The sequence below is a fragment of the Uloborus diversus genome, chromosome 5 (genome assembly GCF_026930045.1).
Source record: "Uloborus diversus isolate 005 chromosome 5, Udiv.v.3.1, whole genome shotgun sequence".
In the NCBI taxonomy this organism is placed as follows: Eukaryota; Metazoa; Arthropoda; class Arachnida; order Araneae; family Uloboridae; genus Uloborus; species Uloborus diversus.
The window spans coordinates 63,116,170-63,135,115 of record NC_072735.1 but is presented as its reverse complement, the minus strand read 5'-3'; positions in this window follow the sequence as shown (position 1 = coordinate 63,135,115).

The following is an 18,946-nucleotide window of genomic DNA, read 5'->3' as shown; positions in this document are numbered from 1 at the left end:
ATAGATTATTTAATAGGTGGAGGAGGAAGTCATAAGCTGTTCAGATCCAATATTTTTCCTCTACAGAATCCCTAATCACCTACTTTTCATTAGTAGCCAGAAAACACATTATCTTGCCCTCGAGCTGTTGCAATCGAAGATGATAGAAAAAAGAAAATATGCTTTTTCTTGCCTGCTTTTGCTAGGCAAAAAGAGACAGTGCAGAACCACAAAAGAAAAAAAAAATATTTTCCGCTTCCTAAACACATTACTTAAGAAACCGAGAATGGCCCGACAAGGAAAAGTATTGGCAATTAACACAAATAATGCTGATGAATTTTTTTCTTTGCAAGTTCTTTGGTGACTTGGGAAGACGCAGGAGGATTCACGTCGGAAGAATAAATCCCGCAAACCATTTGTGATAGGACCATCTTGCAGCAATTCTTTCATGATGGTTGTCTCAATATTTTCTCTACAGAGACAAGAACTATTAATAGAACTCTGTACTTCAACTGCAGTTGCTCTAAACCTATGAAAGATATCAAATCAAGTTCTGTAATAGTAGCTGTAAACATATTCTAATTTACTTTAATCGACGAATGATTGTGGATAGGTTTTTCATCGTCAATTAACCGATCGTTAACTCGATAATTATAAGTTTTAATGTAATCATGGTATTTTTTCCTCTGCGGAAATAACTTACATTAATTCGCGTTTAGATCTTTCTAAGATTTTTTAGGTCTTTTGTTTTATTAATTATTCCCTTCAGGTAGACATCTTGCATTCAAAGCGGGCTGTGCCCAGCTAATTAATTGTTATTCTACTTTATTTTATCTTTTATTGGCTTATAATTGTAATTATATTATTATTGTTTTTAAACAGATTGCTTATGTAATCATAATAAAGTTAAATCCAAGAAAGTTTTCTTTGAGGAATCAAATACTTTAACTTTCACTTAGATCCAGGACTTATTATTACAAGAAAAAATGCAGGCGTCATAATATAGAGAATGTATATTTTTCAGAATGTACTTCATACGTAGCTGGTATAAGATCAGTCTGAATGCTGATTACATAAAAAAAAATAAAAACGTAGCGCAGGAGCTACGGTTCACTTTGTAAAGAACGAACCCTAAAATTTATCTGCACTGGAACATATGATTCAATTTTGGAGGCGGACAGATATACTTAAACAAATGAACACAGTATTAATAGTAGTAAAATGCGGCACAAAGTGAAATAGTTAAGGTAACTTAGTTTCTTCAAATTGAATAAATTATAAATTTGTTTTAAAAAATATTGTCCATAATGAAAGTAAAATGTATTTTCCAATAAAATTTGCATTGAAACGATATTTTTGGCTGTAAATTTGCATCTCAAAAAAGTAGATTTTTTTCACTTTTATTTTTTATGGGACAGAGTGAAAAATAAACAAATTATCTAATAAAATACTTCCTTTTCGATTAAAAAAAAGTTTCAAATAAATGAGAAAATGAAAGAAAAATGAATAAATGAAAAATAAATCAAATTAAATTGATTAATATATTCGAAAAAAAAATAAATGAATGAAATGAGTAAATAAAATAATGAGTGTACGAAAATTAAAGTGAATCTTTATTTATGAATGATAAGATTTGTGAGTGGAATAAAAAGAAAATACGAGAAGCATTTCGAATTTTATCGAACTTTCCAAAGCAGTATGAAAAGCCGAGTGGCATTTGAAGGAGAGTCAGTTACGTTCTTAGTTGTCTGAGATTCGTCTGAGCGTTGCTCTGTTTATCGTGAGGCATTTCGCTGTGTTTTTGCGTATTACGATGTAAATACGTGTGCCATCGCTGAGTATACGGTGTTAATTGATATTTGCCTAATTGCTATGGTGAGTTTTAGAAGTTGTTAACGATATTTGTTGTACATAGTTGTAAATAAATCTCCAGTATTTTTCTCAAGAGCTGTGTCGTCATTCAAAGAAAGTTTGAAGTGACACCGAACGCGTAACAATACAATATTATAACCAAGAAAGTGATATCGATAAAGACGCTTGCGTTAATTCAAATTTGCTAGTGTTTTTACAGAAAGCTGAAGAATTACGATTTTTTAAAGTTAAGTTTCTACTAGCTGCATGTTTTTTGCTTCCGTGAAACACTATAAATTCGAATCATATGCTCAAAAATTCATCCTTGAAGTGCATTTTCTTTTCTTGCAATTTTGAGACAAAACCCGAATGTTTTTTTACAAATCATTGTTTATACTTATATAACCACTTTGTTCCACTTCATAGAGCATGAAGTTAAAGGTTTTTCAGTTTGCTTACTTTACAAAAATGACGACTTTTTTGCCCAGTTTGCATTGGCATTCAATATCTTAAACAAGGCAAACGGTTTTGTCATCGAGCACAGCAGAGTAATGTACAGGACATTGTTGTGCATCAAATTGCATAGCTGCATGTCGAAATGCCAAACACAATTGGTATAAAACTATTCACCATGAAACATCGGCACAGATAAAACATTTTAACAGGGAAGGGGTCAATTTTTTTTTTATTTTTTTTTTACATCCTCGCAGATTGATACATATAGATAAATATAATGAACATAAATATACAGATACATAGTTATAAATATATAAATAGATAGATGGATAGATATAAGCAAAATTGAATAGAAAAATATAGATATTGACCGACAGATATAAATTGAGTAATTGATAGATTGGTAGATATAAATACATAGATAGATTTAAGCAGAAAAATAGATTAATGACAGACACGCGTAAATAGATAATTATATATTGATATTGATAAACAGATACAGTTTAATATAAACAGATAGGTAAACATAAATTTTTTATAGAGAGAAATGGGAATAGATAAGTGCAAAAAGATTGATAGAGGGAAATAAGAATCGATAGATATAAAAGGACAGATAGTGGGAAATAGGAATAGATAGATAGAAATGTGTGTGTGTGTGTGTGTGTACACGTGGTAAGATACATGTAAATTTAGCTGTGTATGCTCAGAAAAATGAAGTTTGCAAAAATGAGTACATTTCTGCTTTCAAATTTTTTTGAAAACTTTTGTTTCAAATAGGAGTAACCTTATTTTCAAATAGCAAGCTGATTTATTTCATACTCAAAAATGAGTGCATAATACTCAGTTTTGAAATTATCGCACATTTAAAAAATGAGGACAAATACCTCAAAAATGAGCACACAGGTGATTTGAGTATTTGATGAGCATTTCAATGTTTCAAATTTGAATACCACGTAGTCGGAGCTATTTTGACTAGCGATATCTTCAAATTTGAGTACCTTTTCGTCATTTTTGAAATAGTTGTTTCTGGTGTGTACTGTCGTATATGTAATTTCTTTATTGGTGGGGATAGAGCCCTTGCTCTCCCTTTATAGGATATTGATGTGAGATACAGGAAATGAGTTCAACTAGATGGGCACCCTGAACTGGCAAGATATAATTTTTCTGTGTGAACACAACCGAAAGAAGACAAATGCATCTGATGAACAATAACCATGTATCGAAAGTCAATGGTATTCAAACTAGCCATACCTATGCTTGCCCAAAGATGAATTCTTATTTTTATAGATTTACTGATTTGGGAGCCGGAATCCTCAAAGCAAACAACTTTTTCATTTGATGTTTAAAAGGCATTTCAAATGTGACTTTTACCCCACTGACAGTTTATTCCGCAATTTTCATGGGCAACGTAAATGTAACAAATGTGTTCATCCCATGATTTTCACTCTAATGAGTTTTTAACGTAAATTTTAAACTTAATCCATCCATTCTCTCGTTTACAAGTCAGTAATAAATCTTTCACGAGACGCTCAAAAACTGTATCTAGAGAACTTGAAAATCGATTTGATTCTTCCACGCAGATCTCAAGGGATCAGGAGGGGGGACTTTTTTTAATACCCTCCTTCTACTGCGGAATTCTTGGTTAAGTCAATCCTAACTGTTCAAAATAGAGAGAAAAAAAATGAAAGTATAAAAAAAAATAAGCGTGGGAAAAGTGTGTTATTGTCAAGATTTTTCCTCATTACCCACACATAATAAGCCTTAATTTCAAATTTTATCTCTTTGAACATTTATTAAATAAATTAATTTAACTCTTTTACACATAGTACTGCTGTGACATATAAAGGTTTCCATACATTATTTTTATCTTTTCAAAGAAAGAGAGAGAAGGAGATAAATTTGAAAAAGTAAACACTTATACGAATTCGAAACTTAAATATTTTATTACATTCACACAACATTCAGAATTTCGAAAGATATATTCAAAGAATAGTATAAAGTAGCAATACTAATCGCAATTTCCTCCTTTAAGGCTAGTAACAAGCCTCATTTTGCTTTTTATACGTTTACTGCGAACGAAAAATACATGTTTGGGATTGTTTTTATTTCCTTTTACATATTAAAAAAAGTATTGTATATGCGAAAAATTTTTTACTCAAATATCGGCCTAAATTTCCATTTTTCTCACACCTGAATAGGTGTTGAGTGATTTTCTTGGCCCGAGCGAACGTGCATATGTACCTAAGAACGTATGGCCACTCAAAATATTCATTTTGACGATCCCAGAGTTAATTACCACACGTTTTCTCGTGGCGTCCGCATGTACCTATGTAAGTAAGCGTATATGAGGATGTGCGCATGTATCCCGCATAACTCAAAGATGGTGGGCCGTAGGTAGATGAAATTTTGTATGTAGACTCCTAGTAGAGTCTAGTTGTGCACCTCCCCGTTTGGTTGCATTCGGATGTTCCAAAAATTGCCTTAATAATTTTTTGGGGGAAAATGGTGTTAATTTCAATGCAAACTCTAGTAATGTTATAATTTCCCGAACACTTGGCGTTATATGTTTGGTTGCCAAGCTCTGCCACCAACTTGGTGTTATACTACCAAGTAGGCGACATATTTGGTGAATAAAATATCTTTCGAATTTGGTTTCGACATTGGGAAACGTACTCTGTAAAATTCTTCTTCGCATCGGTTCGCAACAAACTAGTTAATATTTTAAATGTTTTTAGATTTCTTAATGTAAGTGGCGCGCTCGAATGAGATAAGGCTGTGGTGTTTTTCTAAAAGTGGTGAAAAAAGGCATTAAATTGGCGTAAAAGGAAGTAATGTGGTGCACACATCAACTCGTTTCATAATGCGTCTAAAACAATGGTGATCAACCTTTTTTAACCCAAGGGTAGCACCTTACATTAAAAAGATTCTCACGGGCAAGTGTACACATAAAATTTCAAAATATGAAAAACAAATTCATACTATGTGGGAAAACATGGAAAAGAAAAGATAGATGCAAGGGTTGAAAGAATCACTAGTTGCATATTTTAGAATTGCGACATCCCCATCTGTTTTTCAGAAAAAAATTTCTGAATATATGGTTCCGAATTTAAGGCATTATATGACTAATCGCGGTTTCCGATTAGTAGAATTGAACAAAACAACGGGCCATAGCCGCGTTCACAACACACTTTTTGACCCGGTAAATCTCTGCTCCTGCTCCGCGAAAAAACCGATTGAAAAATTCCCTGTTTCCATGTAAGAAGAGGTTTCCCATTGTACCAGAGAAAGCGGTTTTTACCCAGCATCCTTAGCGGTTATACTTAGAAGTAGAGGAACTTGTTTTGCGTAATGCATTCTGTGTAAAAACTTCGCTTTCACACCAGAAGGAAGCAGGAGGAGAAAAATTCCACATATACCCCGCAAATAACCGGAATGCAGTGAAAAGCAGGGTTTTTTTCCGGGATCGAAGTGTCCATGGAAACGGCCCTATAAATTAGCTTTACTGACCACATGCGGCTCATGGGCCATAAGTTGAGCACCACTGGCCTAAAGTGTAGTTCTTGATGAGAGAAACGAAAAGTCATACACATGTTTCTAGCTTTGTGTAAAGATTTTCATTTATGTTTTCTATGATACAAAACTTTTTGAAAATAATTTATTTATAATTTATTAACCATGATTAGTGGAATAGTTTACCATAATTTACCGTGCTCCCTTTTTACAAGTCCATGTCTCCTATAAAAAAAAATCCGTCTCAAGTGGTAAACAAGGTGATTCATTTCGTGAGAGTGAGGCTTTGCTTTTCAAATTCAAAGTTTGTCTAGAAGTTGGAGATGGTACGATGTGAAAAATATAGGACCCAAAAAAATTATCTTCGTGCTATGTTCTGATCATAGACTAATAATAAGAGTAGACCGAGCTTTCTCATTCTTGCTGATGAAGAAAATTGGTTCATAGATGTATCATGTGACTAGTGGAAGGGCTTGGCGAAGACTTTGGCAGCATGGTTGCTAGATGGCAGCATTATCTACAGTTTGGCACTCGACATGTATTTTACGACAATGTGTTTTCATTAAAAAAAACTTCCAGGTGCAGAGATTGAACTGTTTTTCTTTTAGTTATGCATTGATTTGACATTAGTAATAGTTTTTGATCAGTTTTCGGTAACTTATATTTCATTTGGAGCTTTCAGCGTTGGCGTGAACGAAATGGCGTAAACGTTTTGCGTTAACGCAAAAATGTACTAATCGGTATCTTAAATTGAAACTGTAGGTAAAAATCTTACTGTTTAATCTTAGAGAGTTATTGAAATTGACTAAAGAAAATGCACAATACTATCTAAACTATATTAACAAAATATTTACAACTTAGAATAACAAATTTACAAATCGGACTCCATAAAAGATCATTCTTCCGTGTTCCATAAATTCTATTTATTTTATTTCGCGCTGGAGTTGATCGTCTGCTACGATTAACGCCCGCTGCTGCTAGGATATCCACCAGTCACATGGTTTGGTTTATGAGCAGCAAAAGGGTTGCCATAGCTCGGTCTACTCTTATTATTAGTCTATGGTTCTGATTGCTATCAGATCTCTGGAAGCGTCAAAAAACAATCATCAGAGTTCAAAACCATTAAATAGCACAATAGTTAGAAACTGTTGCCTTTGTTTGCCAAAGTATATTTCTACTCAACTAAACAAAAACTTTAAATAATCCGCAAATCATTTATACTGTCACTTGCCGTTTATGTTTGTTAACAGCCGAAATGATTAATCTTCTTATAAAATAAATGCAAAAAATAATGACCTTTCTTTAAGTTCACTTCTTCCCAATAACTTCATAGTAATCGCGTCTAAATCCAATCTTTTTGTTGCTTGAGAAACTTTCCTTATTTGCTTGGTTTTTTTCCTTTAATGATATTTAAATCCTTTGTTGGTGTACCAATCAATAATGCTAAACTGCAACAGTGAAGAAAACCAAAAAGCTTTTAAATGATTCACGCAATTGGACGATGACAGATGGAATATATTTGGAAAACTTCCAGTTTTAGGAGCTAAGTTCTTAAATGCTTAGCATTTAAAATAAACTATTAATTAAAATAGCTTTTGCAATTTAATAATTATCTATAATTTTAATTAAAAATGGCTACATACACTAATTGTAAAAAAGGTGAAGTCATTTGGACAGTTTTAAACTATGTGGGTTCATTTTGTTCCATTTTGTATTTGTTGCTGTATTTGACTTTAAAAGAAGCTGAAGACGGCCCAATCCGGTACGCTGTTGAAAATATATACTATCAGTTTTCCACTTTCTTACAACAAAAAACAAGTAATAAAAACTCTATCAAGCTTATTGTGTAACACAAGTGTTCCCAAACTGGATACCAAAGGAAGACGTGAGGGGAGTCGCGAAATGTTCATGATATCAATGTAAGATGGTGCGTCAAATTAGACTATGTAGACCAAAAAGACAATCCCCGTTTTTTGATATAGCATAGCAAAAAAAGTCTAATACCAACATTTCCATATTGTTAGCATTGAATCCAACACACATTTCTTCAAATATCTCGAAAATTTATTTCTGCAGATACCGCCGTTTACCTGCCCATGGCAATTCAGGAGTTTTTTCTTCAGATTCATGCATGCTCATGAAATAACCCTATTAATAAGGAGTGGTGCAGATAAAACGGAGAAACTGGAAAGGTTACCCTGAATAGTTGTAACTAGATTAATAAAGCGTAGTTTCACAATACAAAATTTTATGCATATACTTTGTTGGAGCAAAAAAGTTCTTATGTTGGCGGAAAACAAGCCATCTTCAATTTATACCTGAACAGGTTTTTCTCTTTTTCTGGATTTATTTCTTTGTCATTTTAACCTGAGAATAATGTAGTAATACTACGCAAGTCATTTGTGAAAACAGATATGCATGTACGATCATTCCTAAGCAATGTAATAAATTAAAATATTTTTTCAATCATGGGCATAAACAAAATGCCTTATTCCACATTAAACAGCAGTTCTTTCATTCGCAGCAACGTTAATAATTTTCGATAGAAAGCAGCCAACACAAAAAGTGAGTGGCATCACTTTCCGAAAATGCATTTGCCTGATCTGGTTCGTATATACAAAGTTCTCTGCTACATTTATTTATTTATTTTAATATATTCGTGCGGATAAAGCACACAAAAAAACTGATTTCACCTAAGTTTCGGGGAATCTTAGTATATGTTTCAAGTAAGACACAGATAATGAATACGATATAAACATAGAGGAAATATTCAAGGAATAAATCTTTAAGATTTTTGTATGTGTTAAAAAGGTAAAAATTACCAAAAACTACTACCCTACACATATTTTCAAATTTACTATTTCTTTACAATTTAAAAAATAACTTTTTCCTTGTGTGATAATATATTCCACTCGCAAAATCATTTTTGCATATCAGTCATCTTTATTACCATACAATATATTAAAAACAGATAAGAACTGTAACTCTTTATGCTACACTTTATTTAGCACATTTAAAATCCAAATCATGCTTGCCTTTAAGCTAAGTGTTGCTGCGAAACACGCTTACTACTTATTCCATTAAAATTCTTTATTGCTTTAAAGCAAAAGTTACTTCAAAGATGAACTACGTTGTTATGCTGTTGTGATTTTAGATTGACAAGATATATCTTTATTTATCACAGTGGTTTTAAACGGGAACCGTGTTTACTGTGCAAATAAACGTATCGTTAACACCAACGACTTTAATTCGCATTTCACACGTTTGCACGTCAATTTGATGAAAATGTAAAGAACACGATCTTTAGTAAATAATAAGAAACAACTTATCAATATTCATTTCTTCAATACGAAACGTTGAAAATTCATGTCAGTGGTTGATGTAACGCTCTAGGAAGTAGTTTTATATAATGAACTTTGGCTTTTCAGAATACTTTAATGTTCTTCCTAGCATACCTTTTAGCTATATTTTTAGTTTCCTGCTACCAAATTGCACAACAAACTTCTATTTCTTGCACAGTTTAATACATGAGTGGGAAAACTGTCTCGAAAGCAAATTAGAAAGCAATTTATTCAAATTAAAAATTTAAATAGATACAGTGGCTCCCAAAAGTGTTCGTACACCTTGAAATTTTGTAGTAAAATCAAAATAACGCAAAACTGAATTCGATTATGAAGTCCAATTTTTTTTCACATAATTCCTATGCTATTCTGAATAAAACCCAGCGGTTTTTTCAAAATATTGCCAGATTTTATTTTTGAAATTTGTCAAAAAACGAAGAGACAGAGAAAAAATACGCCACAAAAGTCATCGTACACTGAAATATTTTCGAATAAATTCATAATTAAAATTATCGTATGTAGTTTTTTTTATTATTTTTGCATTGTATTGAACCTTAAAAGTCATTTGGCTTTAATTTTTTGTTTATTTATTCCCTAATATTCTGCTTATTATTTTTAAATGGCTTTTATGCGTAGAAAACAACAAACATGATTCGAAATTTGATTTTTTCCCTCACAGTAGCCATAAATTAGTTTCAAATGTCTCTAAATTAGTTAATTTATACCATTCCGTAGTGAAGTACTTTATAAAATGCTGTAAAGACAAGAATCGGATCGAAAACAAGTTAAGAAAAGGTCAACTGGCAAAGTTAACAAAGCGTGATCGGAGGTTTACAGTTAAAAAAATTATGAAAAATACACATTTGAGTGCTGAAAAAGTTTCTGCAGAATTGAATGAAACATTTTACGTTTAGTTTTCACGTAAAATTTCTCACCAAGTTCTCTGATTAGCTGGATTAAAGGGGACCTCTTTCCGCAGAAATTTTCTTGTTCCTGCGAAAAACAGTAAGCTTACGCTTTCCGTCGTAAAATCAATGATAAATAAGCTCAAAACGTTTTGGAACAACGTCTTACTTATAGATGAAAATGAATTTAATATTTTGGGTTAAATTGTTGCATAATTGTCAAGAGAAGAAAAAATGAGGAATTTAATCTTAAGAACTTAGTTGGTTGGATCAGTTAATCAGGACGGTGAAGGTGTTCTTGTGTGAGGGTGCATAACAGCATCAGGACTTGGAAATTTGGATTTTTTTGATGAAATAATAAATCATACTGGTCATTTAAATATTTTAAAAAATAATTTAAAACTATTAGCCCACAATTCGGTAATTGGAAACAACTTTGTTTTTTTTTATCAAGCTAACGATAAGAAGCACACGTTTGCGTTTGGCGCCTCAAAAGTTGTCCTTAAGCTTAGAAATATCTCCTCAATCGCCAGATTTAAACTTAATGGAACATGTTTGGAGATATCTGGTGGCTAGATTACGAAAATACACCATTGAAACGAAAAGCGAACTAGAAACAGTAAGACTCGAAGTGCAGCTGAACACTTACTCAGAAATTGCACAAAAGAAGAAAGAAAAAACAATGAAATTTATTCCTAGACGTTTAAAAGCTGTTGTTGATACTGCATGATATTCTACTAAATAATAACTTTGTAAAAAGTCAGATTATTTACCAATTTTTTGACAGTTTTTCAAAGTGTACGAAGACTTTTGTGAGATAAAATTCTTGGCAATTTTTGGTTTTTGATTTTTTAAAAAATATGCTTTAATGTTTTATTAAAAAATTTCATGTAGTTTTGTAAAAAATAGATCATAGATCTTATAATAAAATTCCTATTCCGAAATATTAATTCTAATCAATGGATAATGGCCAATTTCATTGAAAGTCGTAGGTGTACGAACACTTTTGGGAGCCACTGTATATGTTGGGAAGTTGAAGTTTGCAAATAAAATGAGTAGATGAAAGTGAACTAATTTTAACAGTTTTTAAATTATTTCATAGTAATAATTTTTTTCGCAACTACATTTTTTCGCATGATATTAGCTTAAAAAATAAAAAGATGACTCATAAAGTCAGCATATTTAAACAACTTCTTAAACAAAAAATAATGTTTAGTGAGGATAAATAACGCCAATTTTTACTCTTGGTCAATCAGATTTCAAAGGACTATTCTATAATGATACTCATTTATGATGTTTCCGCTAAACTCTATAGTTCTTAATACGTGAAATTAATGAAGATAAAAAAACTAATACAAAGAGCAATCATGCGAAAGAAAAGGCTTCAAATATTAAAAATTCAAGAGAAGATTTCAACATAAATGGAACAAGAGTATTTAAAACTAATTTAAAAATAAAATTTAAAAAAAACTCGAAGGGGCTGCATATTATATTGTAACTTAAGATTAAAATGTTATTTTAAAAATGAAATACATTTATCAATGAAAATATTTCTTATAATATATATTAAACTATTTTAATAAGCTCGAAATAAGCATAAAGTCAACCACCCACTCATATTTCTTGGTAACTGATTACTTGCAATAAAATCACCTCAAAAACGGTCTCCTAGCCCAGTTACATTATAGTACAGTACATTATAGATTTGACACCAGAAAATTTTTTCTTCTTCTCAAGAATAATCATCGTCCTCAAAGAATGACGCCATGGAACCATAATGCCTCAAAAGACTGCGTATTCACAAGAACATTTAGGAAGTTAACTATCATGGAACATTCAATCCATCATAGAAAAAATGTCGACGCCCACATTATCATATATAAGTATGATGTTTTGTAACGATATCTCTAATAAACATATTTTCCATATACATTTCATACTTATTCTGTACATAAAAGTGCATCAAATCGATTTACAACGAATTAAATGTAAAAACGCAAACGTAGTATTGCCAGAGGAGAGAAACATATTGAATCGCATATAAAATTTGACAGCAAAACTATTTTTTTTTTTGGAAAAAAATAATAAAACAAAAATACCCCCTAAATTTTATTTTGTTTAAATATTTAAATTTTGAAAACCATCTTTGTACTCGCAGTTTTGAAAGCTAAATACTTTGATTAAAATCTAAATAAGTAAAGCAGTCATTGATGAAATCTATTTGTGTAAAAATACGTTTTAGTCGTAAAGAACGGTATCCGTTAAAGCTGGAGTGTATTTGTTTTTTTTCTTCCCGCTAAACATTTTTAATAACATTACTTCGCTACCGTGTTTATTCAAAATATCTTTATAATACGAAGTGTTTTTATGTGTAATGTTAAGTCTTCCTCATTATTATTTCATTTTTTTTAATCGAGCCGCGCATTATAGCAAAAGCGACAGTTTTTTTTTTCAATTCAGAATAAATATTATTATTAATTATAGTTATACTGATATTAATTTTGCGCAGAGAATAGAATTCAATTAATTGTAAACAAATAGTGACTACATTTTGCTTCTTAGCAGAAATATTTCAGTGTTAAGTAGAAAGTGAACGGCATTTAAGCAAAAAATTACAAATGTATGGCGTACACATGTTTCTGATTAATAGCAATCGTTTTTCTTTAAATGCAGTTAAAATATTGATCTTTCGATAGCAAACCGCTGTCCCAAAAAAAAAAAAAATCTTTTTTCTGCGCAACTGAAAGCTTTTTTTTTTTTTTAATTCATTTGTTTTTAATCATTTCGATGATTTTCATCATACTCACTTTTTTTACTAATTCTAAGAGATACATTTAAAACCGTAACCGAAATATGTAATGGTTTTAAAGGCACACAACAAAACAACTGCAACTACCAAAGCAGACTACATCAACATTTAACGTCAGCAATATTTTTTTAAGCATACATAATTTTGTTTGCATTTTACAACAAACCATATATCCGTTATCTGTAAGTTTTAAAATCTAGTAAAGATTTGTATTTCTATTTTTTTTAATAACTTTTAAAAGTTCAGATACTCAAATATTGATGGAACATTGGAAAAACATTCCTTGCTGTGTAATTGCATCGTTTATTGGATTCAAAAATGGTAAAAAAAAGGTTACAAGAAACAGTTAATAAAAGATATTGTAATAAATCTCAAATTTGACACATGGTGGAACCTGATGAAAAATTTATGTTTTTTTTTTCCTTTTTAAATTTTATTTTACTAACTTACAGGATTGTCAGTATTATCAGTGTTAGGCTTCACTGATTCTGCTTACGATAAGTATCTATGTAAACCTTAATATTAAGTCAAATAATCTGATATACTCATTTGAAAAAGTTAAAGACGGATAGATAAATATATTGCTCACCCTACTTCTGCATCGAATTACAGCTTCACTATCAGGGGTGCTTTTATAGGTATGAGGATCCGTCGTCATGATTTTTTGGAGACAAGCGCTAGGCATTCAACAGTAATTAAGGCTGGGCAGAAAAGGGTCCTGGTGTGAGAAAAGTGACATAAAACATATTTTAAAAGTTTATTTCACAAAGTATCTGGCAAAAATGACGCATGAAAAATGCAGTAAAAATGTGTAGCGTCTTTACATTTTTATTCTTAAAATAAGAGTTCTAGAAATAGATTATTTTTGGATCCCTTATTCAGACTGTCAGAGCAATTCAGATTGTCTTCCGGAAATCAACATTTTACCTCTAGTTCTTAATTTTTACCAGTAAGTACACAAAAATTATTTTTCTTTACTAACAATAAAGTTGAAAGTCTCTCTGTCTGTCAGGATCTCTGTTCGGATCTCTGTCTGTCAGGATCTCTGTGACGCGCATAGCGCCTAGACCGTTCGACCGATTTTCATGAAATTTGGCACAAAGTTAGTTTGTAGCATGGGAGTGTGCACCTCGAAGCGATTTTTCAAAAATTCGATTTTGTTCTTCTTCTATTCCAATTTTAAGAAAAAAATTATCATAAGATGGACGAGTATATTACGAAATTACCATAACGTGGAGCCGGAACATGGGCGCAAGCCAATTGGCGTGAAAATTCACCATACATTATTTGTAAATATACAGGCGAGCCAAAAGACCTTTTAATTATTCTATTACGGGCAAAGCCGTGCGGGTACCGCTAGTTAAAAATATAATGACGTTCATTTGCTTAATCTACAACTTCTGGTGTTCGCCTCTATCTGTCTCTGTCTGTATTTAGTAATTAACACAAAATACAAGCACAATTGTAGTGGACTGACAGCTTAAGAAAATTGGATCTCCGAGACATTTTCCTCAATAGAGATAGAAAAAGCATTATTCTTACTTGCCAGTTTCACTTATTCCAAATTAACTGATCGTTGAAATCCATATCCATTGTTTTCCTTTCCCCTTGAAGTGAACAGAGCGTAGCAATGTAAAACACGCGGATAAAGTTCAAGTAAAAAATGGTATGAAACAAAAAAAAAAGTTTGCTTTCGTAATGTGATCTCGATCTGTAACACAAAAGGTACAGCTCGAAAAGCAATAAAAAATCAGCCGCACCCAATACAACACTGAAGTAAACACTCTGAGATCGACCTTCGGGTTTAAAGGTGGTGCTGTTGGGTGGAGTGTTTTTTGCCAAGCTGTGCAAGACATGTATTTTCTTCCTCCTACCTTATAAAAAAATATCTGGGTTTTCCTATTTTCAGTGCCAAATCAGATAATTATGAACATTCGTAAAATCTGATATGATTTACAGCAATTGTACTTAAACTTCATGATATATGACAACCGAATTACTTGATTTCGGACTGACATACTTGAAATAAAAGTATAATTTCCTAAGAAATAAGTCTTTATTGACAATCTTTTGAAGACTCTATCGCTTCTGAAAGCTGAAAGCTGATCGAAAACGGCATTTTGAAAAATATCCTGCTTCAGGTCATACTGACAAATCTACTGTTATTATCAGGATAGCGACAAATTAATGAAAGCTGATATTAATTAATTACCAGGGTATCCCCTTTAGGTGTGGTTTGAAAGAGAATGAGCGTGATTAATTTCAACCGAGGCAATTATCAGTATCTGGGGTACATTTTGTCATTGTAATTGGTTCTTGTCACAAGATAGCATGATTTCCGGTAAGTTTCATGTCGTTTTTTTTCCTCCACTTATTTTAAACTAGTAAAATAATCCCCCGCTGCACACATATAAAAATATTGGTAACAGAAAATCAGTACCATGTACAGTTTAATATCAATTGAGAAATGTAATCAGTGGTCAAAACTCATGGAAGCAACAAAGGAATTTATTTTCAAAAAAATTCAAAAGGGGTGATTAATTATATTTGTGACTGTTGAATTTTTAATTTAAAGGTGTTCTCATACGCCAAGTGGACTTTGTATTGCGAACATGTACACCCACACACAACACGTTTCTTATAGATATATGAAAAATAATAATTTCGATAATATGAGCGATTAAAAACTTTTTCGATTCATCCATGACTATAACTCCTCAGCGAAACTTTTTACAAATAAAAATGAATAATTTCAGTGAGTGAAATCCTTTTTCAGTGATCCCATTTTCCCCTAGTCTCTGGGGATAAATAAAGGGTTGTTTTTTAAAGGTATAGAACTTTTAGGTTCAAATAAATTACAGTTAAATGGTGTTAATTGGAATGAATTCGGCTTTATTCGAAAGATGACAATTTGCCATTTTTATTTAAATATAATTTCCGGCATATGGCCACTTCAGTTGACTCAGGGAAAGTCTAATTTTCTATCTCTTTTTGCAGCAATGGAGGCCGTATATCAGTAATAACGTAGAGAATTTTCTCTTATAAGTAATCAATCGTCTGTGGCTTATTCGTGTAGACCAGAGATTTCAATGGTGCTAAAACACGGGATCTTGCAGGCCAATTGACGGGTACATAAAGCGAAATTATTCGTTCATCGTAAAATGAACGAAGAGCGCTATGAGTTTCTCGAATTGAACCATGTTTTTCGTAAAAAATTTGTACAATTTGCACGCGTTGTTCAGGTGTCAGTTTATTCAGGATGAAAAGGCAAACCAAATTAATCACAAAACAAATGACAGCTATCAGAATAGCGCACATATCAAACAGTGTTGCTAACTAAAAGTTCTTTACCACTAAAAAAACAACCTTTAGAAACAATGTCTGTTTCACCAGTTGGTTGATATAGGCAGATAGCCAATATACACACAATCGATTTAACAGCTGAGGGAGTTCTGCAGCAAAGATACTCAATCTGCGTCTCCTTGGTCGCATGATTTAAACAAAAATTGAAACGAAACTGAAATTGTGCTCAAAGTTAACGTAAAACACAATAAATCTATAGATTTAATTAACACCAAACTCTAATCTTCAAATAGAAAAATTTTGAAAAAAAAATAGAACCGACTTCAAAATTGCTCTAAAAAGTGAAAAATAATTTTATTCTTTAAACACCATCGATAATGCTTTTAAACATAATTTTTGAAGTTGGCGCAAAAACAAAACGTAAAATCCAGTGTAACCATGCTTCGTTCATATTTTTTTTTCAGAAAAGCATCAAAAATTACGAACGAAACATTTATATCGGTATTCAAATATGCTGTCATCAATGCATAATGTATGTGATAGTGAAAAAACTGATCCTGGTAAAATTTACAGTTGTATTTGAGTTATGGCTGTGAATGATTTTATCTATCGTTTTTGCGCCAACTTCAAAAATTATGTTTAAAAGCATTATCGATGGTGTTTAAAGAATAAAATTATTTTTCACTTTTTAGAGCAATTTTGAAGTCGGTTCTATTTTTTTTTTTTTTTAAATTTTTTTATTTCATTCTTTTTAGTGTAAATGTAGGTATTTCAGAAATAATAAGAAGTTACCATCACGAAACTTCACATTTTTTTCTTAAAAATGCTCCATACTAAAAAAAAAACTATTGACACGCTTTAAACTTTAAGCGATTGGCACTAAAAACTTATCTTTGTTCCTCTCTGGAAATCATGCGTAGTTAATTTAATTATAACGATTTAAGTATTACGTTTTTCCTAACTAATTTACATTCCACAGCATCTAAGTTGCTCATGATGCAATCCTGTATTTTCTTACTTAGCCCCGATCATCTGTTATCGGCATAGATGATAACGATAAAAATACTACAGGGTAGTTGAGTCAAACCTAATGGTAGCATTGTGAAGACTAAGCAGATCCTAATCACTGCATCACCTCGCTTCCAGGTTAGGTTTACCCCTACTATGAAGCAATAGCACTGAAGAAAGGAAGATTTTGATAATTCACATAGGGTTACTATAAATCAGCAGGGTTACTAAAATAAAATTATTTACGCCAAAAATGAGACGACAGCGCCAGATTCCCCATTATCGAAATATCCCTTGAAGAAATTTAATGCTTGCTTTAGAGAAGCCTTCATTCAAAATTATCATTACAATTACTATTAATGTTACTGTTATATGGCACCAAACTTTTATAACAGTGAGTTTCCTATTGTCGCGTAGATGAAGATAGCGAAGACAATGTGAAAGCCAAATGAAGCGAATACTCTTTAGTCTCAACTCGAGATCTTTATTCAGAACCACGAATGAACGTTACATCTCCTTACATACAACTTGAGAAAGTGCTGGAACTTTCCAGACTTAGAAAGATACAAAAATTAATAGAAGATTTGAGAAAATACGGGAAACAGTAGAAACGAAATTTTAGTAAAATTCACTTTGTCCTAGTCGGGATTTGAACCCGGGTCGCTCGTGTGGGAGGCGAGAATTCTACGACTGAACCACCGTTATCCACGGATGAAAAGTCGCTACAAAATCATTTAATAGGGAAATTGCATAAAATTTACTGTTTTTTGCCCATAACTTTTTTCTAATGAACAAATATGGTCAAACAAAGTAATGGGACCTAAGTTGAGCCATCCCCTATCCATTAAAAAAAGAATCATCAAAATCGCTTCATTAGGTGAGACGCTATGAGTGGACAAACAAAAAAAAAACATACATACGGTATGAATTGATAACCGCCTCCTTTTTGAAGTCGGTTAAAAATAGGAAGAATTTCAAATTTAGATGCTTCACTTTACAACAGAACACAGGACATAATGCCTGAATGTAAGCATCTAAATTTCGTAGATAAAATAGAATGGGTAAATAAAACTAGTTGAAACCAGTTACTTCGCTATTATAGATCAGCTGGAGAGGAAAATGTTAGATTACAAAACGTTAATGAACACCTTTTTTCACAATCTCTCTTTCAAACAATGAACACGACTACACTGATTCCTGGAAATCCATGGAGTTATCCAAAATGTCTTCCTCATCTTTCCTAGTCTTCCCATTACAAACGTATAGCTGTAAAAATCACCACGAAGGTGGTAAAATAGTTTGTTTGTAATTGCCCAATGTTTTAATTTACTCCAACTCATCATAAATATAACTTAATTCGTCAGGGGCGTGCACAAGGAGGAGAAGGGACACTTGTTGACCCGGACCCGAGCCTGAGGGGTTCCCGAAATTTTTTAAATGAGGTGTGAAGTATATGTTGGGACATAGGGATAAACAATATGGAGGGGGCACGTAAAAATCATTTGTGACAAGCCCCAAATTTTCTGTGCACGCCCCTGCTAAGCGTCAAAGACAAACTGCACCACAAATTCTCAGCATCTTCTTCTCCAGTGCCAATTTCGACCTCCGCTACTAAGTTCGATTACTTAACATTAGGAAAAAATATTCAAGCTTCCTTTTAAATTAAACGTGTAGTATCTACAATATTTCAAGAATCAGTACTTTACAATGATGTACGTAAATATCCAAATCCTGAAACTACAATTCACTTTTGTTTCAAACATATTAGAACCATGAAAACACTT